This window comes from Triticum aestivum, chromosome 5B (assembly GCF_018294505.1).
Source record: "Triticum aestivum cultivar Chinese Spring chromosome 5B, IWGSC CS RefSeq v2.1, whole genome shotgun sequence".
Classification (NCBI taxonomy): Eukaryota; Viridiplantae; Streptophyta; class Magnoliopsida; order Poales; family Poaceae; genus Triticum; species Triticum aestivum.
In genome coordinates, this window is record NC_057807.1 from 61840009 (window position 1) to 61850455 (window position 10447).

The following is a 10447-nucleotide window of genomic DNA, read 5'->3' on the forward strand; positions in this document are numbered from 1 at the left end:
ATGTCTTACCAAGTGGGCCCAGAGATACCTCTCCGTCATACGGAGTGACAAATCCCAGTCTCGATTCATGCCAACCCAACAAACACTTTCGGAGATACCTGTAGTGCACCTTTATAGTCACCCAGTTACGTTGTGACATTTGATACACCCAAAGCATTCCTACGGCATCCGGGAGTTGCATAATCTCATGGTCTAAGGAATGATACTTGACATTCAGAAAAAGCTCTAGCAAACGAACTACACGATCTTTGTGCTATGCTTAGGTTTGGGTCTTGTCCATCACATCATTCTCCTAATGATGTGATCCCGTTATCAATGACATCCCCATGTCCATAGTCAGGAAACCATGACTATCTATTGATCAACGAGCTAGTCAACTAGAGGCTTACTAGGGACATATTGTGGTCTATGTATTCACACATGTATTATGATTTCCGGACAATACAATTATAGCATGAACAATAGACAATTATCATGAACAAAGAAATATAATAATCCTTTTATTATTGCCTCTAGGGCATATTTCCAACACTTGCATGCTTCATTTCATGAGCGAAAGTACTTCGCACCTTACGATATGCACGTCATCCATGAACGCCATGTGAAGTCGCTAACGCATCGGTGGTACACCATCTGCAACTATGTCATGAAGTTTTGCTGCGCGGTTGGATGAGTGGAGGCAATGTGACCATTGCGCGCATCAACCATGGAGATCGTAGGTTTTGCTTCTTGTTGCTATACATGTTGGTGAATTCATTTAGTCTTTACTGAAATTAACCTAAGAGACCACATATTGTTACATATATAAACTGATCACGGGTCATGAGAGAAGAAATGGAATGGAAGTATACACATAATTTACTTTAGGAGCACGACCTCTTTACATACGCTTTAGATCGCCATGACACAAAATTAAATGCAAAAATACACATCTCAACAATACAAGTTGTACGGTGATTGGCTAGAACAAATACAAAACCATTAGCTAGAACAAATACAAAACCATTAGCTATCAAGCAGCTCTGCCTACACGGACGAACCCAAGTATATGTATCTTCCCATTGGCGCCCGAGAATCTTAGATCTCGCGCAAGAGCACACAAAAAGAATCAATCAAATCCGGAGAGGACTATTACCAGCACGCATGGTTCATGCAGCATCGTTGATCACTTGATCGTATACTATATATCAACCGACGAGTCGATCACCTGCAACTGGGTTAGCACGTGGCGTAGAGCTGGGCCAGCTCCCTGACGGCGTCGTCCTCGCCACCGGCGCCGGCGCGCAGGTCGACAGCGTTGTCGAGCATCCACAGCAGGTGGTCGAACAGCACGACCTCGCACCTCACGGCCACCGGCTCCTTACTATTCCTCGCGTCGCCATCGCCGGCGTCGTCGTCGATGAGCGCGGCGATCAGCGGGTGGCGGAGGTGCCTGGCGCTGATGACGTACCGCCGGCGCGAGCTGCCCACGAACACCACCGCCGACTCCCCCTCGGCCACCGCCTGGCTGTCTTCTCCGGCGACGTCGTCCCTGGCGGACATGGAGCGGAGGTTGCTGTAGGAGCTGGAGGAGGACGACGCCCGCCTGCTCCCCGCCCGCGACAGGCTCTTGCACCTGCGCAGCACCACGCTCCTCAGCCTGTCCATGCACGCACGCGCGCGGAAACCAGACCAAAGCAGACGGGGAGGTGGATGATCTGATCCGCGGGCCGAGAGCGAGGTTAATTAGGTGCAGATGTAGTACGTACGTGTGGGTCGTGTTGGTGGAGAGGGGTTAGAGGAGGGTGGCACGTCGCGGGAGGCAAGTGAGGTAGCCCATCAGTGCTCTCACCGCACTTGCATGGGGGTTGGCCTAGTTCTTAATGAGAGTGCAGGTATAGGTAGGGCTTGACCTGCATGGGGCCATCATCCATTGATGCGCTGCTAAGTGGATTAAGTTGTTGGTTAATTAGTACAGCTTGTGTTTAGTGGTGATTAATTAAGGGCTAAGATTGGTTGCTAAGATAACCAAAGAGAGAACAGACAATGATCATGTAAAAGCAGTGCTCTCTGCTCCAAGCAACCGGATCTCGTTTCAGGTACACAAGCCACTTGCTGCCCAAGGACATAACCATGCATGTGTTAACAGTGCATTGACATGAAAATGTTACTGCAGATATAGACTGAACAACAGCTTAGCTATATGTAGATGGCAAAGTGAGCATCCTTTTACAGAGTATCCTTGATGGTACAAGCAACCGGTTTCAGGTACACAAGCCGCTTGCTCAATGACATAACCATGCATGCGTTAACAGTGCATTGACATGAAAATGTTACTGCATATATAGACTGAAGAACAGTTTAGCTATATAGATGGCAAAGTGAGCATCCTCTTACAGAGTATCCTTGATGGTACAAGTTGCTCGTTCCTCAGAACTTCTTTACGTTGTCGCAAATCTCACGACGCGAATGCGGAAATGCAGATTTCTGCGCCAAAAAAACCTGGCAGCATACCATGACATGTTCCAGCGAAAGAAACGAACCTCATCCCCTGCACAGGATCCGTCCATGAATTTACAGCAGATAGCCTGGCTCTCTGTATGAGGACTATGGATTCGTCAGGAAACAAATGAGGTAACAATGTACAGGATGACCTGGAGCTCCAACATACACAATGGCTTGGAGCACCTCAAACGGCTGCTCGAGAGCAAATTCCACGGACTTATAGATGCTCTTAAGATTTGCCCTTTAAAATAGCCACTTGAGCAGACTGACATCCACCTATGCTTTTCTGCTTCCGTTTACAGGAGACGGGTACCAGAAAACACACACCTGTTATCTGTGTTGTGCTTGGGAATCTTCGGAGGAGATACTGGAGTGAGGTGAGGGGCTCTCAGGCAACTCTAGCTGAGGCGGCAATGGGCCCAAAAGACTGCCTTCAGGCTGATCGTCACTTTCAGCACACTCTGCACAGATGTCAGTGGATGAATCATTAATATTATGGGTTTATGACATTGTTTGAACCCAATACCTTAAGAGAGCAAGGACTCTGAAAAAATTACCAAATAATGATTTGATGGTTGGTCGCTTTGGTTTGTTGTTCTTCTTCTTTAATTCAGCTGCAAAGCCAAAAAAGAAAAATGACAAATAATGTATTGTGCAAAAAATATGTCCAAGCCACTTTTTGCGAAGAACACGACGAGAAACAAGTGAGCAGGAAAGGAAATATATCCAACCTATTCCTGGAAGTTCAGGATCATTCACTATTTCAAAGTTCTTGTAAGTATAACCGACAAAATTCATGTCCTTGGAGGAAAGCATCTGCACAAATGAACATTGGCTCAGGACCTAGATCAGGTAGTGAAAGGAAAGGAATGCTAGAGAACAAAATATCAGGGATCAAAATTTAATTCTAGGTGCGGTAACATTTCGCTGAAAACATGCGCTAAAAATGCTCTGGTGGTCTTTTGACAACGCAGAACACCAAAAGGATATTGTATTCAATTGATCTTTGTAATGAGTACCTTTCTCCAAGGACCTGCCTTTGATGAAGTTTGCATGGTAGGCGCAGCCTGGAAGAATTACCAGATGCAAAACCGTCAGTACACCTTGAATAGAACAGACTACAAGAACCAAGATAATATACTATTGCACCAGCCAATGTACCATTTCCCGCTATCTCACATTATATTTTCTTCATAATATAAGCTAAACAGGAAGCATAGCATGTTTCACTGCAAATACGTAGAACTGATTCTTTTGACCTATTCCTGAAAAGACCCCAGTATGATTAACACCTACAGGTTCAGTCAGATGCCACAAGCTAAGTTCCCTTATCAAATAATGCAGTAATGCAGGCCCATCGTTCTGCTAATGAGGTGGCTCATGTGTTCATGAAAACCGGTTGTAATTATAATTTTGTTGTTTGTTGGAGTGATGTTGATCCATAGAGCCGGCAGTTCACTCCAGAAAAAATAATATCAAAGAATATTCATGCATCTACACCATTCGAAGTTTTTCTCGTGTAAAAAACAATCTTTTTGCATTGTCAGATCATGCACTAGCCTGCATAGCGTATAGTTTCCAACCCAAACTGAAGTCAACTACCAACCAAGTCAATCCAAATCCACACCATAAATCCTAAAGTAAATCCTCTATCTGCCCTGCTCTATCCTGCCACCACCGGATGACACGTCCTCCTTTGGGCTAAAGCCGGACGGCGTCAGCTCACTTCCACCATTATCGCCTCCTCCCTTCCTCCCAACATTTAGCTGTTGTTCAGCCCAACACCTCCTTGATCAAGCCCAGCTAATGGCAACTCTCACCTACTGTCACATATTCCCTCCTGACTGCCACCACTATGTTGACAAGCCTCCTTCGCAACCAAGAGCAGGCCAGCATTAGCATAACCTGCACTCCAACAGTCCAACTTATGGTATCTATTGCCCAGATAAGTAGATCTCAATTTCTCATGCTGATGGACTATTTTTGAATAAGGTCTTATTTATCGGAAACATGGTTCATAGGTATCTCGGTACCTTATCATATACCGGGGTGACTACTTGAGAACTACAGACTAGCCTAAGTAGCCTGAGAGTAACAACTCACCTCCTCAAAATTCTCAAAGTTTTGTGTGTCCAACTCATCAATAACTTCAGGTATGAAAGCTGCTTCCATCTGATATAGCTTTTCCCATTCAACGCTTTTAAACCATGGATGAGCCTGTAGGAAGGATGGCGAATGATTAAAAATTCAAAACTCAAAGTTAAAACAATTAATCTGAACGATTTTCACCTTTATCTCATGTGCTCCTTTCATCCCAAGTCTCTGATCCACATTACATAATAGCTTATTAATTAGATCTTTAGCTTCTGGCGAAAGTCTGGCCTCTTCAGGAAATTTAAGATGGCTTCTCCAATTTACTATCTGCATAATTGGGCCAGTCAGCGGTAACAAGAATTCACATACAAATGCAGAATTCTTATGAAAGCGCATGGCACTATAATTGATGTAAAAACACCATTCAAATTTACCTTCCTACATGTTGACATTGGATCTTCAGAATAAAATGGTGGGTAGCCCACAAGCATCTCATACATAATGGCCCCAAGTGACCACCTATAAAATGTAAATGTGAGAAAGAAAACATCATAATTTAGACATGCATTGCACAAGTTAAGAACAAAACTAACCAGTCACATTCCATTCCATATCCCTTCTTCAATAGGACTTCCGGAGCAATGTAATCAGGTGTACCGACAGTTGAATAAGCCTGAAATTCCAGTAAACAACATATATAACTGATTGCAGAGCCAAGGCAGTGATATCATGTAAAATATTACAGAGCCAGAGCAATGGTGGTACACTCAGTTAAGACAAAGCAGCTATTGGGTGTCAAACAAATGCCCTCTTTGTTGTCTACTTAAAAACTTTATTTAAACATTCTACCATTTAAATAGATTTCATATGCTAATACATTGGAGAAATTTATTTCCATGTTAGGCTGTATACAATTTTCACCGTGTAATGCCGCAGGTTCATATGCATTAAAATCTTAGAATGGGTTTTCATCACTCATGCAGTATGTTTCACGTTGAGAACGCATTGAGTGGGATGCTTTTATCCATGCTTGCCTCTTTATGAGTTACGACTATTCTGCAAGAAATTTTCGTGTGCAAACTGTTGGACCTAGAACTCCCAACTAGGGGATGCATAAGAATTAAGCAGCACGTGGATAGATGGTAGGAACCAATGTATTAGTCTACTGGACAGTAGTCTTAGTCAATGTATGAGTTACAGTAACCACCAGTCCACCACACAAGTTATAAGTGGAATGTTTCTACTTTCATGCAAGTATATAACTTACCAACATCCGGCGATTCTTCTGCCAATGCAATAGTTGTTCCTGTTGTGTTCGCCTGGGAACAGCAGCGCTACTTAATGGCTTATCACCATCTGCCGATGGATTGGTGATATTTCCCGCTGCACTGTCAAGGTCAGTGAGATTTGGGAAGCTGCTACTATCTAGAGGCTTGCATAGGCCGAAATCTGAAAGCTTCAGATGGCCAGTTCGATCTAACAATAAATTGTCAGGCTTGATATCCCTGAAAAGATGTAACAAAGAGTTAGCTGCAAGTTGCACCAGTGGCTGTGTGCATCGTTTGATGCAGAGGCCAGGGGAAATCCTCCTTTTCGAAAAGAAAACTGCAAGTTGCAGTTACTGTACAGTTTATGGCGTTAATCTATTACCATTTACCTATGAATATAGTTATGCTTGTGAATGGATTCAATTGCTAATATTGTCTCTGCAACGTAAAACGAAGACTCGTCCTCGGTAAGTGTATCCTTGCGCATGAGCAGAGTCATCATGTCACCACCAGGAAGGTACTCCATAACAAGGTACAGAAACTCGTCATCTTGGAATGAGCAGTAGAGCTTAACTATATAAGCACTATCAACTTCTGCAAGGAGGTTCCTTTCAGCTCTCACATGCTCAACCTAGAAAGAACACATTAGAAAATGGAACATTTTGCTATACAGCCTGATTTAATACTCAAGTAAGCACACATGAAGTACCTGGCCTCTTCGTAACATTTCAGACTTCTTGAGCTTTTTCATTGCATATACATTGGATGTAGCTTTTTCTCTACAAAGTCTCACCTGCAGAATATCAGTATAAAGCAGAGGTAAGCAGTAGCAAAGTACGGAGAACAAAGATTTCCTTGAGAAAGAGAAAAGAGCCTTTGTCACCTCCCCAAAAGCACCTCTCCCAATAATGGTCAGCAATTCAAAATCATCAACGCCCATTTTGTGCCTCCTTAGGCGCATGTATTCTGTCTCCTTTTTTTCTAAATCCTTCAGGATATTGTTTTGCTCCTCTTCAGATACATCAGCATCAGCAAGCTTCTTCTCCAGCATCCAACGCCTACAACATAACCATATATTAAGATGCAATGATGGATGGCACCAAATAAGAAGTCAAGAACAGACACTCAGTGACATGCAAACCATGCTAAGACACAAAACCAACATAAAGCGGTTTCGCCGGCAGGTCACAGGAGAATAAAAGCAGACAAGCACAGACTATGGCTATAAAGGCCTCTGTACGCTTTACGCTAGAGATATTTCTTGCATGCCATCTTCCTTTACCAACTTCGAGCATAGTTCCCAAAATTGATAGCATCATAATGCATTGCTTTCATCAAGTACAATAGATTGTATGGGCATTGTGTGAAAGAACAATTTAAGGAATATATACAGCAACATTTATATTGTATGCTTCCTGGTTCAATAAATAAATGCAATTATTATAGAATACTTGTGTAAACTTTGGTGTAGAATATACCAAAAACAGGAGGCGATAAACCATTTACCAGAAGCCTCCACCTTATTTTTGTCCAAGTGACACACCGACCTTACCTACTTCGACCCTATTTTTACTGCACAGCACTACAGCTATGCACACCAACTTCTGCATTGCTATGTAGTGCAGCTTTATCTTGGCTTATCCCAACATTATAATCATTTTCCCTCCACAATCCTAGCAATATTATGCTGACGTAAAAAACTAACTTATATCAAGTTTGGTAACACTAACACTAATTAAATGCACAGCCATAGAATTGCAAGAATTCACCTCCCTGTCCAAAATTAGGCGGCGGCTGTCACATGCCATTCAACACATCCAAAATTAGACGTCTGCATCCTAAGCACCAGGCGCATACTAGTATGGCGATGGCAGGACCACATGCAATAGTCAACAGTAACTACTACTATGCGAGTTGTGAAGTCGGCATGTCATGCCCAGTTGTGGATCAGAGGGGTTGAACTAGGAATTAGGGTATATGTTGTATGTGTTTGTTGAGAGAGATCTCACATTAAACGCAGAGGAAAACAGTATGTGCAGAGGAATATTCATCTCTATATGGTATATGTTGTATGTGTTTGTTGAGAGAGATCTCACATTCAGGAGTGATTCTTTACAGCCCCGTCCCTGGCATCTTATAGCCAGCTACGAAAACGGAATAAAGCTACAGTGCGACAATAGGAAAGTACACAGCGCATCAGGTAACAGGGAGGGAGAGAGCCATTGGATCCTTCTCGCCATTATTTATCGTAGCCGTTGGCTGAACTTCATCTTGTTAACTGAAGAAACAGAGACTGCAGGTGCTGTAGACCTGACACGGCAGCACAACTCCACCATGACACAGCCAGCTTGGAAGAGACTAGGGCACAGATTACAACCAACAAATCAAGGGCGCAACTACTCGACCAAACAGGGAGTCAATTCGCGGCTGCTAATTCATACCTCCGTGCCAGAACACGCACAGATCCAGCCCAACTCACACAAACTGCCAATTCAACACCAGAATCCTAGCCCTCCTCAGCAGGTGATCCACTAGACCACGTGATCCACAGGCACAGGTATATATACGGCAATCTTTATTCTGAATGTTTCCTGGTCCAATTAAGTCTAGTAAATGGACATTGATTTACTGGCGCTTATCAATTATGGTAACCTCGTTATTATAGATAACTTATATAAACTCAGATGTAGAGCACACCAGCAACAATTAGGTCCATCGGCGCATTAAATTTTGGTCCAAAAAAGGAAGTGCTTCACCATTACCAGCTTCCACCCTATTTTGCTCCAAGTGACGCACTACTTTACCTCTTTCGGCCCTAACTTTACTCCACAAAACTACACATATCAACTTCTGCAATGCCATGCAGTGTGGCGTTATCTTTAGTTATCCCAAATTTTTAACCATTTTCCCACCAGGATCGTAGCAATGTTATGCTACCGTCAAGGGAGCACATAAACTAAATGCAGAGCCATAGAATTGCAAGAATACACCTATCGTCCAAAATTAGGCGGCGGTGGTCACATGCCATGCAGCACATCCAAAATTAGACATATGCATCATAAGCACCAGGCGCAGTAACGCCAGCGCCGCATTCAATAGTCAACGACTAGTCTGCGAGTTGCGAAGTCGGTAGCACAATGCCACCATGACGCAGCCAGCTTAGATAAGCCTTGGACACAGATCACGGCAAACAAATGGAGTGCGCAACGAATCGACTAAACAGGGTGCCATTCGTGGCTACTGATCTGATACCTCTGCACCAGGACACCCACCGGATCCCAACACAACTCACACACATCCGCCATTGTGAAGTCAGCATAATTCCACCATGATGCAGCCAGCTTAGAAGAGACCAGGACAGTGATCATCAGTTCACACCAACAAAGGGAGGGCGCCAGCCAATTGGCCGCTACTGATCTGATCCCTCCTCACCAGGACACACAGGGATCAAGCCGAACTCTCACACATTGCCAATTCAACGCCAGAATCCTAGCCCGCTTGAGCAGGCGATCCACCAGACCAGACCACGTGATCCGCGGGGACAGCGAGAGCAGCGAGCGAGCGAGCGACTGACCTCTCCTTGCGCTCCTGGAGCGACCTCATCTGCGCCTTGTAGTGGTTCTCGATGCACTGCTTGGCGGCCTCCACCTTCTGCTTGGTGGCGCTGGAGAGGACCGGCTCGTCCTCGTCGTCCCCGGCCATCCCGGCGCCGAGGGGCGACGCGCCCGGCCTGGCCTTGTCCTTCTGCAGCTTCTGGAGCCAGCTCCGGGCGGAGTCCATCGGCGGCGCGGGGGGGAGCAAGCGGCGAGCCGGGTCGGGGGGGATCAGGGCGGCGCGACTAGGCCCGCCATTGTGGGCGCCGATTCGCCTCCGGGTCCGCGCGGGATCTCCGGATCTGGTGGTGGGGATGGTGGGGGGCTAGGGTTGGGTTGGGTTTGGACCAGTGCGCGCGCGCGGCGGGGGCGGGCGCGAGCAGGAGCACGAGCTCGGCGCCGATTCGAATCGGATAGGAAATTTGTCAAGTGGGCGCGCGGTGGAGTTGTTCTATTCCGCTTCGATTCGGTGGGGCGCGGCGGGGAGGGGAGAGGCGGCGCGGGCACCACCGGCATTCGGCGCACCCGCCGCCGATTCGTTGCGGTTTGTTTTACTGTTTCGTTCCAAGTCGAAGCGGAGCCTGGAGAAGGAGGGTGGAGGAGGTGGTGGAGTTGAACTGGGAGGGCGCGCCTTTGTTTGCTTTTCCTACCAAGACCCTGGTATATCGGGGTTATTTTAAGAAGTGCAATAGTATGTGGGTTTTGCTCATTCGGGTGTGAAAGTGGCAACTGCAGTTTTTCAATGTTTTCTACTCCTCTCTTTTTTTGCGGGGGAATGTTTTCTACTCCTTCCTTCCACAATGTACTGCGCCCATGATTTTCGAGATTTAAATTTGACCGTAAATTTAACTATCGAGATCGACTACTCCCTCCTTCCATCTATATAGGACCCACTACTCTCTCTCTCTCTCTCTCTCTCTCTCTCTCTCTCTCTCTCTCTCTCTCTCTCTCTCCGGTGATAGTGACCAACAACAAGAGTTGGCATTACACTTATAGCATAGGAGGTAA

At 45.4% G+C, this 10447-nt stretch overlaps 1 pseudogene; it reads right to left on the minus strand.

The window, feature by feature from the left end:
- Positions 1–835: 835 nt before the first annotated feature.
- Positions 836–10081, minus strand: LOC123110414 (serine/threonine-protein kinase tricornered-like; annotated as a pseudogene).
- Positions 10082–10447: the final 366 nt, after the last annotated feature.